Source organism: Lissotriton helveticus, chromosome 1_1 (genome assembly GCF_964261635.1).
Source record: "Lissotriton helveticus chromosome 1_1, aLisHel1.1, whole genome shotgun sequence".
Lineage (NCBI taxonomy): Eukaryota > Metazoa > Chordata > Amphibia > Caudata > Salamandridae > Lissotriton > Lissotriton helveticus.
The window spans coordinates 1,081,113,396-1,081,126,592 of record NC_136057.1 but is presented as its reverse complement, the minus strand read 5'-3'; the positions used below and the strand labels follow the sequence as shown (position 1 = coordinate 1,081,126,592).

Genomic DNA, 13,197 nt, shown 5'->3' with positions numbered 1-13,197 from the left:
ACTAAGAGATGCTAATTTATGGCTTCACCAACTGGAAAAGAACTTGTGCAGGGACTAGTGCAATGGAAAAAGAGCAAGGTATAAAGAAGGCATGGCAAAGTAGAAGAATTTACTACTTGACACTATGTCTGCCTACTTTGGAATATTTTCACCTATTTCTCTCTTGTCTTACCCAGCAAAAGTCCTGGATGCACATATTGCTCAGGCCCTGTGTAACTATTTTCAATCTTCCAATATCCTAGACCCTTAACAATCCGGGTTCTCCCTCATCACAGCACAGAATCATTGATGTTTTCAGCAATTGACGATCTTATGGTGGATGCTGATGCAGGGAGGATTAAATCACTGGTGCAGTCAGATTAGTCTGACGCTTTTGATACAGTGGGCCATTCTCCCTTGATCGGCCAGCTGAGGGCAGCAGGATTTATGGGTAGGGCTTTGGCATGGCTTCATTCATTCTTGAAGGACAGCACTTCGGTGGATCATCTTGGCTGGTTCACTTCACTCTCAATGCTGGTTAAGTGTGATGTGCCTCACCTCTTCTCTTCAATATTAACTGACCTTTGATCAAAAGACTTTCTTTGATCAAATGTATATTCTATAACTATGTTGATGATTCCAAACTTCTTATCTGCCTAGGCGTTTAATTAGCTTCATAACAAGAGTTCCAGGTGACTATGAAAGTAATCTGGAACTGGATGGGAAGAAACCAACTGAAGCTCAACCAGAATAAACTAAAATTGTGGTTTTGCATAACCTCATGGATATCTGGGCATAGAGCTATTGGCCTTCTGAGTTGGAAATCTCTTGTGTACCTAAGTTCTCCTCAAAACTGCCTGAGGGAAGTAATGGATAGTCACCTTTCCATGGTACCCTAGGTAGTGGAAGTGACAGGAAACAATTGTATCTGCTAAAGCCTTTCAGGAAATTTGCTCCACTACTTTCCACAGAAGCGTCTGTCATCTCTGCGACAATAAATCCCTGGCTGGACTACACTAACTCAGTTTACTTGGGGTTATCAGCAACCTCCACCCAAAGATTACAGATGATGTAGAATGAGGGCACATGTCTCATATGTAAGCTTTCCAGGAGCACTCATATAATGCCCATGCTGAAAAAACAGCACTGGCTGCCCTCAAGCACAGGGTTCAGTGTAAGGGTTGTTGCATTATATTTAAATCCTTAAGCAACATGGCTTCACACTATGGGCCTGATATACCAAGGTAAACATTCATGTTTGTGTAATTGTATGATTGTTTGCTAGTTACAAAGCTATTTTGCGAGTAGTATCATTATGACTTCAGAGTCTCCACAAATAAAAAGATTGGACTGTCCTATCTTTTATGTGTAGAGACACCACAGTCGTAAATATACTACTCGTAAAATACCTCTGTAACTAGCAAACTGTCTTACTTTACATTCCCAAATTAAAAATTTAGATTTACATTTCTCCACCCCCAGGGTGATGGAGTCGGATTTACTTGTGGAAATCTAGTACTGCCAAAAATGATCAGTAGTAATTTCGGAACCACCCATGACCAACCACTAATACTGCAACACCATCCCATAAAAAAGAATGGAGATGGAGGTAGGGACTTAAAATAACACACCATAGAAAAAAAAATAAGTGTAATAAGTCCATGTAGTCGAGGTGTAGTATAAAGATGTTTGCTTTATTGTTACAGTTCTTAGTTGTAGATAAGTATGAAGATCAGGTAGTACAGAACCACATATAGTAGAATAGGTCTTCAGCAGGGCCGGACTGGCTACCGGGCAGTTGTGTGTGCTGCCGAGGAGGGGGATGATTTCTCCGTGGTGTGGGCTTATTTAGTTGATGGGGACCTGCATGCGCTTTGAAATAAAAAAGGCAAAACAAATTTCGTTTTGCACACACAGGTCCCCATCAACGAAATCATCACCCTGCCAGTCCGGCCCTGGTCTTCAGTACAGATCAGAGTGAGCCCCACCAGGAGCAGGAAAGGTGCATTTCTCTAAGGACCAGCATACTATAATACGTTATTTAAAATAGTTAAACTTATGGATAATTTCAATTTAATATTGAAAAAGATCTAAAATGTAAATCATTTTTATTGTATTTCAATCATTTTAATGACTTTTTAAAATGAAAAAGTATGGTAATATTAATTTTTATTAAAATATAATTACATTACTTTTAAATAATTCTATACATCAGTTTTAATAATTAATAGTACATAATACAAATGTAATATTTTACTTTAGGTGGGAATATATTTTTAAAGTAAACTTACAAAATAATTTAATTTTAATACAATCAAATTCACTCAATTGTGAATTTAAAATAATTTTATTAATGCTGTAGCATTTTTATCATGATCTACATTTAAAATAAATATATAAAATGAATTTAGAAAAATAATGACCGTAAAAGCATTTTTGCTATGTTTTTGAATAAGAATAATTTATTGATGTTTGATTAATTAAAATCCTTACGTCTCAACACACATTATTACAATAAAAAATGGTATATCAAAGTCTTGAGATTATGAATACATTTATTTATCCAGCCCTCCTGGAACGTAAAAAGTGAATTGCTTGCCTGGTCATCCAATCTTGATACCTTCCCTTTCCCACCCCCCAATTTCCGTTTCTCCAAAGTCGAAGTCAATATATAAAACAAGCTTTAAAAATGCAATAGGTCTCGCCTTTTAACTGATTGACTGTGATTTAATGCCTCTAGTTCTCCATGCTTGTTTGGCTTCCTACTTTCTGGTGTTTGCGAAGTTAACCTTGGTGTTGCGTGATACAATTGCTTTATTTGAACAAACCACTGCTTTGGGGAGATGTTACAACCACTGTGATTTCTGCTTTGTGCAAGTTTATTTACTAAGCCCCAAAATGTCCTTTAATCCATTAGTTTGAGTGCTGTGTGAAGTTTAGCCCAATTCAGCTCCTCGGTGGTCCATTTATCGGCCCATTTCTGTTTTCTGTGTGCTTGCCTCAGGATATTTTCGAAGGTTGATACACTTTTTTATCTTTTCCCTTTATCTTGAGATAGGGACTACATATGCTTACATCATAATAGTGACTTGCATTCAGTCACTCATTAGCCATACACACAATCACTCATCCTGGCATTATTAATCTTTATAGCCACCCATTTTTAGCATTCTCCAACCTGGCTCTTCATTGTACCGCATACTAATTTATCAAACAATGAGGAGACACTTTCAGTTCAGCTAGAACTACTGCCTTTGCTGCTAGTTTGTTAGAGGGTTGAGAGTGCATTAAATACTGTGTAACTACAAGTCAGAATGAAAGATGTGAAGTGCTGTCAGTAGTGGGAGACTGGAAGTGTGTGAGGGTGGTGCTATCAGTAGGATCAACGTGCTACTTTGTCAGTAACCTAAGTGCTGCAAGCTAAAAGACTTTGAGGGGTATGAAAGTGCATCTACTATTAGATGATTGTTACTATGTGTGGGGAGTGCTATCTGTGGTGCTTAACTTGCATGTGAGGGTTGTAAGATTGTTTCTGGTAGTGTGTTACTGGTACTGATGGAGGGGTGTGCTGGTGCATCTGCTAGAGACTTTTTACAACAGATTCCTTACTTTTTGAATGTACCCAGGCGTCACACTGGACCCTAAAACTTTTGCATAGCTATTCCCTCCAGTGTCTGCAGGTGGCTTTGTTTGATGTTGTGCTACCTTGTGCCACTTTGCCTTGTGAGGACCTGAAGTCGAAACCAGTATATATATATTCAAGGGATTGATAGAGCCAGGACGCCTCAAGAACGGATCAGACTAGCGGCCGCTGCTATCCGGCAGCCTGTCACTGTACGGTGAGGTGAGCATGATTACAGCTTGCCTCAGGCCCGGCGTGTTCTTATTACTGAGGCTGGACGTTGGGGACCTGAGGGAGCCTTCAACACTTACAGGTCATTCTACCCGCCACTACATGGCCCCCACTGTTTGCAAGGCAATGATCAGCAATTACAGCAAAAACTATTTTAAACCCAACTGCAGTACTTACTGGAATAATGCATTATGGGACGTGAAGTTGTTCATTAGGCTCCAGTCCCGTAACAGCAGTGGGGTCAGCTGTTTTCCCGCCAATGGGAGCGCCTGAGGATATTAAAAGGAGGGAGCAGGTAGCAGCGAGGAATCAGCAGCATCTGATGAAGACGCAAGTCGAAAGGCATTATGCAAATGCTGAGTATCCGTGAATAAAGGGTTCCACAGAATCCCCGCTGTGTCCCTGGATTTCTTTACACAAAGGAGGTCATTTTCATGATAGATAGATAGATATATATATTTATATGTATGTATATATATATATATATATATATATATGTATCCCGTGACCAAGGTGCGGCTGCACCGAAACGCGTCGGGCGTTTGAACCATTTTGCTGAAATAAATCTATCACGCTTATGGAGATTGTGGCTCGAGTTTCCTTCTTTTCTACCTAGAAAGTTGGTTTGACGAAATATATATATATATATATATATATATATATATATATATATATATATATATATATATATATATATATATATATATATATATATATATATATATATATATATATATATATATATATATATATATATATATATATATATATATATATATATATATATATATATATATATATATATATATATATATATATATATATATATATATATATATATATATATATATATATATATATATATATATATACTCCACAGTTTTGCTCCAAGGCAAAAAGACGCACTCAGGAATACTCAGCATAAGCATAAGTTTATTGCCCAGTTGACACGCTACGCGTTTCGACAATGAATCTTGTCTTGATCACACGTGAATACCCCTGTGGGTCAAAACATAATATACACACTGCCAGAGGCTCATGAACATAAAGGAGGTAACTTAGCACTCTTAGTTTCACAGTTCAAAAGGGGCCACCATCTTGGAGTGGTAAACAATTGTAAATATACATAACACATATTGTACTTGTATTAATGATTTGACCACCTATGTTTCTCAACAGAATATACATTTGCGTGTTCGCTATTGTATAATTGCTATATAGGCTAGGATTTCTGACGGACTAGTGCCCAAGGACCACGGACATTATCCCAACCTTGAGGTTCGTAACCATAAAAATAGAAGAAGGGGTAACCTAGTACAGTTAACTCCACAGTCCTACGGAGCCGCCATCTTAGACTGGCTAACCATTGTGGATGTATGTAACGATAATTGTACTTGTTACAATAATTGCCTATGTATGTCAACATCATATGCTTTTACATATGTACTATTATCTAATAGCTATACCACTTGTTTTAGGTTTCTTACGGACTATTGCCCCAGTTAACCATCAAGCTAGGCAAAAGATCACTGTCACCACCCTCAAGGGGACAGGGAAGCAGAACCAAATGTTACATCAGTACTTTCCGATCTGGTTCGGTCTAGTGCGTGACATGTCCGCGTAAGTGGAAATTAGCCCATGTTTCTAGGGTAGCCTCTCATGCATAGAGCCCCCCAGATTAGCGTGTATTGCTTATATACCACAAGTTACGGTGCAAAGAAAATCAATAAAGTGAAAATTATACTTTCATAAAGGTGCACAGTGTCTTTCATCCAAATTGCAAGGAGGTCTAAGGACCGTGATGTGGACGTGACGGGAGTGAATAAAGAATTCCATTCTCCTATAAAACACATAAAAAAACATACAGTTAAAATATGAATAAAATCAGTTGGACATTACTGATATTTTAACCTTTTCTAAACACACAAAGCGATCGTTACATTATATATCTTTTGTACATAATCAGATGATATTCCCATGTGGGCCACCCCAAGATCTCAAATCTCTCTCCCTCATCTTTTTATTCTTTTTATCCCTCATGCAGGTGGGTTGCCATCTCTTCATCCCAGTTATGCCCCCCAGGAAACTTAGTCTCGAGCTCCATGATCCAGCGTGATTCCTTCTTTCTCAGCGCTAGCTCACGGTTTCCCCCTCTTCTCCTGATATTAACCTGTTCAACAGCGTAATACCTGAGAAGGGAGTTGTCTGAGTTATGCTTTTCCTGAAAGTGCCTTGCGATGGGATAATGACTATCCACATGTGTGATAGCCCTGAGGTGTTCTTGTATCCTCTTCTTGGCCATGCATGTGGTGCTACCCACGTATTTCTTTTTACATGGACATACTAAAACATAGATGACAAATGACGTAGTGCATGTCAAGAACTGTTTTATCATTTTGGGCTCTCTCCTGCCTGGTACTTCTATCTGTTTCACCATAGTGCTGTTGGTACAGGCTCTACAATGCCCACAGGGGTAAAACCCCTTTAGGCCTTGTGTATGCCGTTTATTTTCCGTTATGTCACCTTTAATCAGCATGTCCCTGAGGTTTCTACCTCGTCTGTATGTTATTTGAGGTCTGTCTTTGAGGCTTGGACCCACTATGTTATCCGATTTAAGGATGTTCCAGTTATTGTAATACTAAAAATCAAGACAGGTGTGTGGAGGGTCGAGGGGAATATTTATTGACCTGTCTGCTCGCTCCCCTGCATCAAGATACAAAACACACAAAAGAGCAGACCAGGTCTGTAGGCGGTGTGTAACTACAACAGTGACCGTGTGCTAGTGGTAGTGCATGCGTGAAGAAGAGTTATTGAAGACAAAAAACTGTTGGTAACAAAAATGCTATAGTAATTCCCATCAGACCACCCTTCTGGTGGAGTTTACGTCACGTGGGAATAGCTAGTCATACCATCCCAATTCCGACCATATAGTGCCGGTGCGGGAATAGGTATCAGAAAATGTAGTTATCATGTACATCCTAGAGTGATGTGAAAAACGTGCAGTGCTAAAATAATAGTGATGGATAAAATTGACTACACAGACTCCAAAGAACATTTAAACAGAAGTCCATGTGTCAAAGATTTAAAAACACGCCAAGTAGTATGACTACCCTATGGCGCTGTGCAGTACGGTCGACATGTTTCAGCCTGAGGGTCATTTGACCCGGCTTTCTTCAGGACCTTAAACTTAGAATAGCTACTGCAACTACATTGAGAATAACAAGAATGTACTAACAGAGTTACATATATACCAGATACTTAAATGCTTAGATGTCCACTGGAGGGAGAGACATATGTCTTCTTCCTATCAAGAGACAAAAAACGAAAAAACAGTATGTCAAACAACACTGAATTGCACACATACACCTACATGCACACACAGAGACCGTCTAGCCACACTTGCAAGAATAATTGACATTCTGCATTATAACAAGCTTAATAGCTTAATCACCCTGAGGCATTTCCTCACGGTGATACTCACCCAGCTTTGTGCGGGTGATGATCTCACCTCGCCCGGCGACCGCCCGGGAGTATGTTCCAGTTATTGGCCAGGATTTTGCTGATTTTTTTAGATTGTTGGTTAAAGGTCGTTATGACACGAGTGCCACTCTCATTATCATTAACTTTAGTACCTGAAGGATTCAATGTGTCATTACGATGTATAAGAGACACTTTATGGACTGCCTTCGTGAGCACTCCCTCTGGGTACCCTCTTGTCCTGAATCTCTGTAACATGATTTCTTGTTCGGCCAAGAAACTCTCCTCACCACTACAGTTCCTTTTCGGCCAGAGTAACTCACCGTACGGAATACTCCATTTGAGTGAATCCGGATGAGCAATGAGGGCATGGAGGAGGGTGTTGCCCGCTGTATCTTTCCTGTGGAGCTAAGAGGTAAGCTGGTTGTCAATCACCTCTATAGCCGTGTCTAGAAATTCCACGTTTTTGTCATCAATATTGTACGTAAGGATGAATGTTAGTAGTGTTGATATTGAGCTTATCAATGAACGACACTGCTTCCTCCCGTGTGCCTTGCCATATGACAAACAGTTCCTCAATGTATCTGACCCAGGTAGAAACCTTTTTAAAATCTTCTGTAAGATTCTTGTCATCTCTAATTTCCTCTTCCCATTTCCCTAAGAACAGATTAGCAAAGCTCGGCCCAAATGTCGAGCCCATGGCAATGCCACGTATCTGCTTAACCACTTGGCTGCTAATGACAAGGGTAACTCGTCATGGAGTTCCCATTGATTTCAATGGAAATTTAGTGTAAATCATGGAACATGCCTTAGCAGCCAAGTGGTTAAACATATCCCCGTTGAACATAAAGATATTGTTTCTTAAGCATATCTTCATCAACGTGCTACTTTGTCAGTAACCTGAGTGCTGCAAGCTAAAAGACTTTGAGGGGTATGAAAGTGCATCTACTATTAGATGATTGTTACTATGTGTGGGGAGTGCTATCTGTGGTGCTTAACTTGCATGTGAGGGTTGTAAGATTGTTTCTGGTAGTGTGTTACTGGTACTGATGGAGGGGTGTGCTGGTGCATCTGCTAGAGACTTTTTACAACAGATTTCTTACCTTTTGAATGTACCCAGGCGTCACACTGGACCCTAAAACTTTTGCATAGCTATTCCTTCCAGTGTCTGCAGGTGGCTTTGTTTGATGTTGTGCTACCTTGTGCCACTTTGCCTTGTGAGGACCTGAAGTCGAAACCAGTATATATATAATCAAGGGATTGATACGGCCAGGACGCCTCAAGAACGGATCAGACTAGCGGCCGCTGCTATCCGGCAGCCTGTCACTGTACGGTGAGGTGAGCATGATTACAGCTTGCCTCAGGCCCGGCGTGTTCTTATTACTGAGGCTGGACGTTGGGGACCTGAGGGAGCCTTCAACACTTACAGGTCGTTCTACCCGCCACTACATGGCCCCCACTGTTTGCAAGGCAATGATAAGCAATTACAGCAAAAACTATTTGAAACCCGACTGCAGTACTTACTGGAATAATGCATTATGGGACGTGAAGTTGTTCATTAGGCTCCGGTCCCGTAACAGCAGTGGGGTCAGCTGTTTTCCTGCCAATGGGAGCGCCTGAGGATATTAAAAGGAGGGAGCAGGTAGCAGCGAGGAATCAGCAGCATCTGATGAAGACGCAAGTCGAAAGGCATTATGCAAATGCTGAGTATCCGTGAATAAAGGCTGCCACAGAATCCCCGCTGTGTCCCTGGATTTCTTTACACAAAGGAGGTCATTTTCGTGATATATATATATATATATATATATATATTATATATATATATATATATATATTTATTTACTGAAAAAAACATAGGTTATAGACCATATATAGTTAGGAATTAGCATTTAAAAAACCTTTTTTTACTCACACAAAACCATTGAAATTCCATATATAGTTAGTTGTACTAACTATATATCGCGCACCCGCAATCCACTGCTGATCATGTCACATATTACATCATTCATGACATGGTCAGTGATATCACTGATGACATCACTGATGACATCTCAAATGACATCACTGATGACATCACTGATGACATCTCAAATGACATCACTGATGACATCTCAAATGACATCACTGATGACATCACTGATGACATCTCAAATGACATCACTGATGACATCACTGATGACATCTCAAATGACATCACTGATGACATCATTCATATGATAATACGATGAACCTCTTCAGACTCTAATATAACCTTAGATACACTCAGTGTAAACAGACACTCACAGACTGTCAATCATCCATGGAGTTACTCACACACCTAGTCAGTCATGCAAAGAATCAATCACACCTCCATTTCCTCAACTATACAGTTATACACACCTTACTTATTCAAACATATACTAACACATATTTACTCTCTTTTACAATGCCTGATACAAGTTCACAATGATCAATACAGCCACTCACACATTCACTGGCTCTTATGCACAGTTATTTATATATGTCAACTGTCACATGTACTGTGTTTTACATATGTACTTACTTTGACATGTAGCACTGAGATATCCATTCACTCACCAATGCACTCAGTCAACCGCCCATACAGGTGTTTCTACATGCACTTTTGAACCCATACATCTAGTGAATCAACTGCTCACACATCTATGCACAGAGTCATACACCTCCCAGCCACCCACACACACACACACTCAGTCTCCCATACAAATACTTGGGCAACCAATCAATAACCCATATACTTACTCATATAGCTACTGATCAACACATGCAGCAGTTTACAGAACAACAGACATAATGATGCACAAATTAAGACAGTTTAGTCACTAACCCATGCACTCAGTGACACACATTTATTCACTCACTCATACAGTCAGTCATGCACCTACTAAATCCTTCATTCAGACACTTATACATCCACTCATTCTTCAATATGTAACACATATTTTAACTTTACAGAAACATACAGTCACTGGATGTTGTCATCATTGATGTCATCAGTGATGTCATTTGAGATGTCATCAGTGATGTCATCAGTGATGTCATTTGAGATGTCATCAGTGATGTCATCAGTGATGTCACTGACCATGTCATGAATGATGTAATATGTGACATGATCAGCAGTGGATTGCGGGTGCGCGATATATAGTTAGTACAACTAACTATATATGGAATTTCAATGGTTTTGTGTGAGTAAAAAAAGGTTTTTTAAATGCTAATTCCTAACTATATATGGTCTATAACCTATGGTTTTTTCAGTGAATTTTCAAGGTTTTGTAAATGCTAATTCCTAACTATATATGGTCTATAACCTATGGTTTTTTCAGTGAATTTCATTGGTTTTTTAAAAGCTAATATCTATAGCTGTAAAATGTATTCTTCTTTAAATCAAAAAATATATTTTATATGTTTATTAATAAAAAATTGTATTATTATTTTTTTTTGTTCGCTCCCGGTTCGCGAACCGGGAAGCTTCCCGTTAGCTCAATTTGGTGCCGCGACCCGGTCTGCGAACCGGTAAACGTTCCGTTTGCGCAACTGCCGCGTTAGAAATCAACATCGTGACGCATCTCGGAAGCGCGACGTATCACGTTGTCGCGTAATGCGTCTTATGACGCGCCGCGTTAGCGCACCTGGAAGTGCTCCGGTACGCGAACTGAGACGCGAAGCGCAGCTCCCCGGAAGCGATCCGGGGCGCGTCGCGAAAGCGCGACGTATCGCGTTGCCGCGTAATGCGTCTTATGACGCGTGGCGTTAGCGCACCCGGAAGTGCTCCGGAGCGCGAACCGAGGCGCGAAGCACAGCTCCCCGGAAGCGATCCGGGGCGCGTTCCGCAGCGCGTAACATAAGCGTAACAGGTCATGTGACTTGTTAATACAACTTTTCATTGGTTCATTTCACTTTTGGTTTCCTAATGATGTAAGGCTAGGTCAGGTGACCTAAAAATAACACTTTTCATTGGTTTAGAACTATTTTTTTCCCAAATGATGAAAGCCCCCACCTTTTTTCTCACTCTGACTTTCAACTTTGTGAAAGGAAGACCTATTTTGCTGAGTGGAAAATGGCTTCACTAGTAGCTGCAGCTGGTGCACCCCCACCACCACCACCACCTCCTCATAGGAAGAGAGGACCACCTCCACAGTTCCTTTCCAACACAGAGGAGGAAGAGGATCAAGAAGAGGAAATACAGGGAACACAGTTTTTACAAGAGGAGCCCCGGGTATCTCATCATAAAAATAGTTTCATTTGGCAGTTTTTTTCTTTTCCCGAAGGACAGAAAAAAGTTAATGCTCGGTATGTGACGTGCCTCATATGCAAAGAGGACTTATCTAGAGGCACAGATAAGAAGTATAGTTACGGCAACTATACTATGCACCGTCACATGCTGAGGTGGCATCCACTAAATTACAGCCGGGCACAGATGCGTGACCTCCAGGACAACCCACCAACTCCTGTGGCCAGGACATCGGCACAGGTATCTCTGTCGGGGCCAGAGGCACGGGAAACAGTGCCAAACATTCAGGATAACTTTATCCACATGAAGATTGTCTGTTTATATTGCGGTACCTTACTCTCATGTGCCAATATGAGCATTAACTTAATAAACAGAGCATTTGAAAACCACAAGTGCTCTAAACGCCTGTTGAGCCCTTTCCAATGCCTGTTTTTTGTTGTTTCCCCCCCCCAAAAAACCCAAAAAAACATAAAATTGTTCAAAAAATACAAAAAAAACAAAAAATGTTCAGAAAAAAATATATATATATAAAACAACAAAAACATTAAAAAAAAAAGTTCTTTTCAGAACTACCTCCCCTTTATAAAAAAATTGCTAGAATGTTTAGCACTCTGGCAAGCTCTATTTCTTTTGGTTCGCTTCCCGGTTCGCTCGCCGGTACGCGAACCGGGAGCGAACCAAAAAAAAAGAAAAAAAAAAAAAGAAGAGTAAGTATAAGGAAAGTAAACATAGAGTAATGTTAAAAGAAAGACAGCTATAGGGACTAAACCAGAGATACTGTTTAATAGATTTATTTACTGAAGAAAAGATGGAAGAGGATATAATTGTGAAAAACAAAATAGATAAGGAAATGAAAGAAAAAAAGGAGAGTAGAAGAATAACACAGAAGAGTTTCTTAGAGAATGTGAGTGAATGTTCAAAATAAGATTAAAACATGTGGAATAACAGAGAGAAAAAACAGAAAGCAGAAAAGAAGAAGTAACAGAAAAAGAATAATTGAAACAGCAAAGAAATGTAAATAACATAGGCCCATATTATCAACATAGGCAATAAAAGTTTTGCAGCTTTTATCGGCAGAAATGTGTCGCTAAAGCCGCTTTTGCGGCAGAAAACTGCAGCTAAAACCGCTTTTGCAGCAGTTTTCTGCCGATAAAAACAGCAATAATTTTATTGGCTCTGTTCATAATATGCCCCTTAGTGTGCTTCAACTACACAGAGAAAGCATAATGAACAAGTACTGAAAGAGTGATCAGTCAAAGACACTAAGAGTAATAGAGACGGAGTGAGTGAACAAGAGTGAGGAACTATGAGAAGAGAGGGACTGAGAAAAGGAGTGGAAGGAGTAGAGTAAGTAAGTAATAGAGAAAGGAATGAGGGAAGTAGCAAAGGCAGGAAAGTGAGGGTTAAAGAAATGAAGCAGTGGAACTAATAGTACTTAAATGTGATAGAAATGTAATGAAAAGAGTACAAAACATTTACCTTATAATTGTCGTTAACTTAGTCACTTGTTATTTTTATACTTTCAATCTGTGAAAGAGAGAACAAACATTTGAAAAATATTAAAACATTATTTAAAAATTAGAAAAGACAAGGGAAAAGATTGAAGGACAAACAGTTTTTCAACAACTTTGACACTTAC

The 13,197-nt window shown here is 39.6% G+C and overlaps 1 protein-coding gene across 5 annotated transcripts in view; it reads left to right on the top strand.

Moving 5' to 3' along the window:
- Positions 1-13,197, top strand: part of CFAP54 (cilia and flagella associated protein 54) — a 2,603,731-nt gene that overhangs the window by 2,040,733 nt on the left and 549,801 nt on the right. The window lies entirely within an intron of this gene.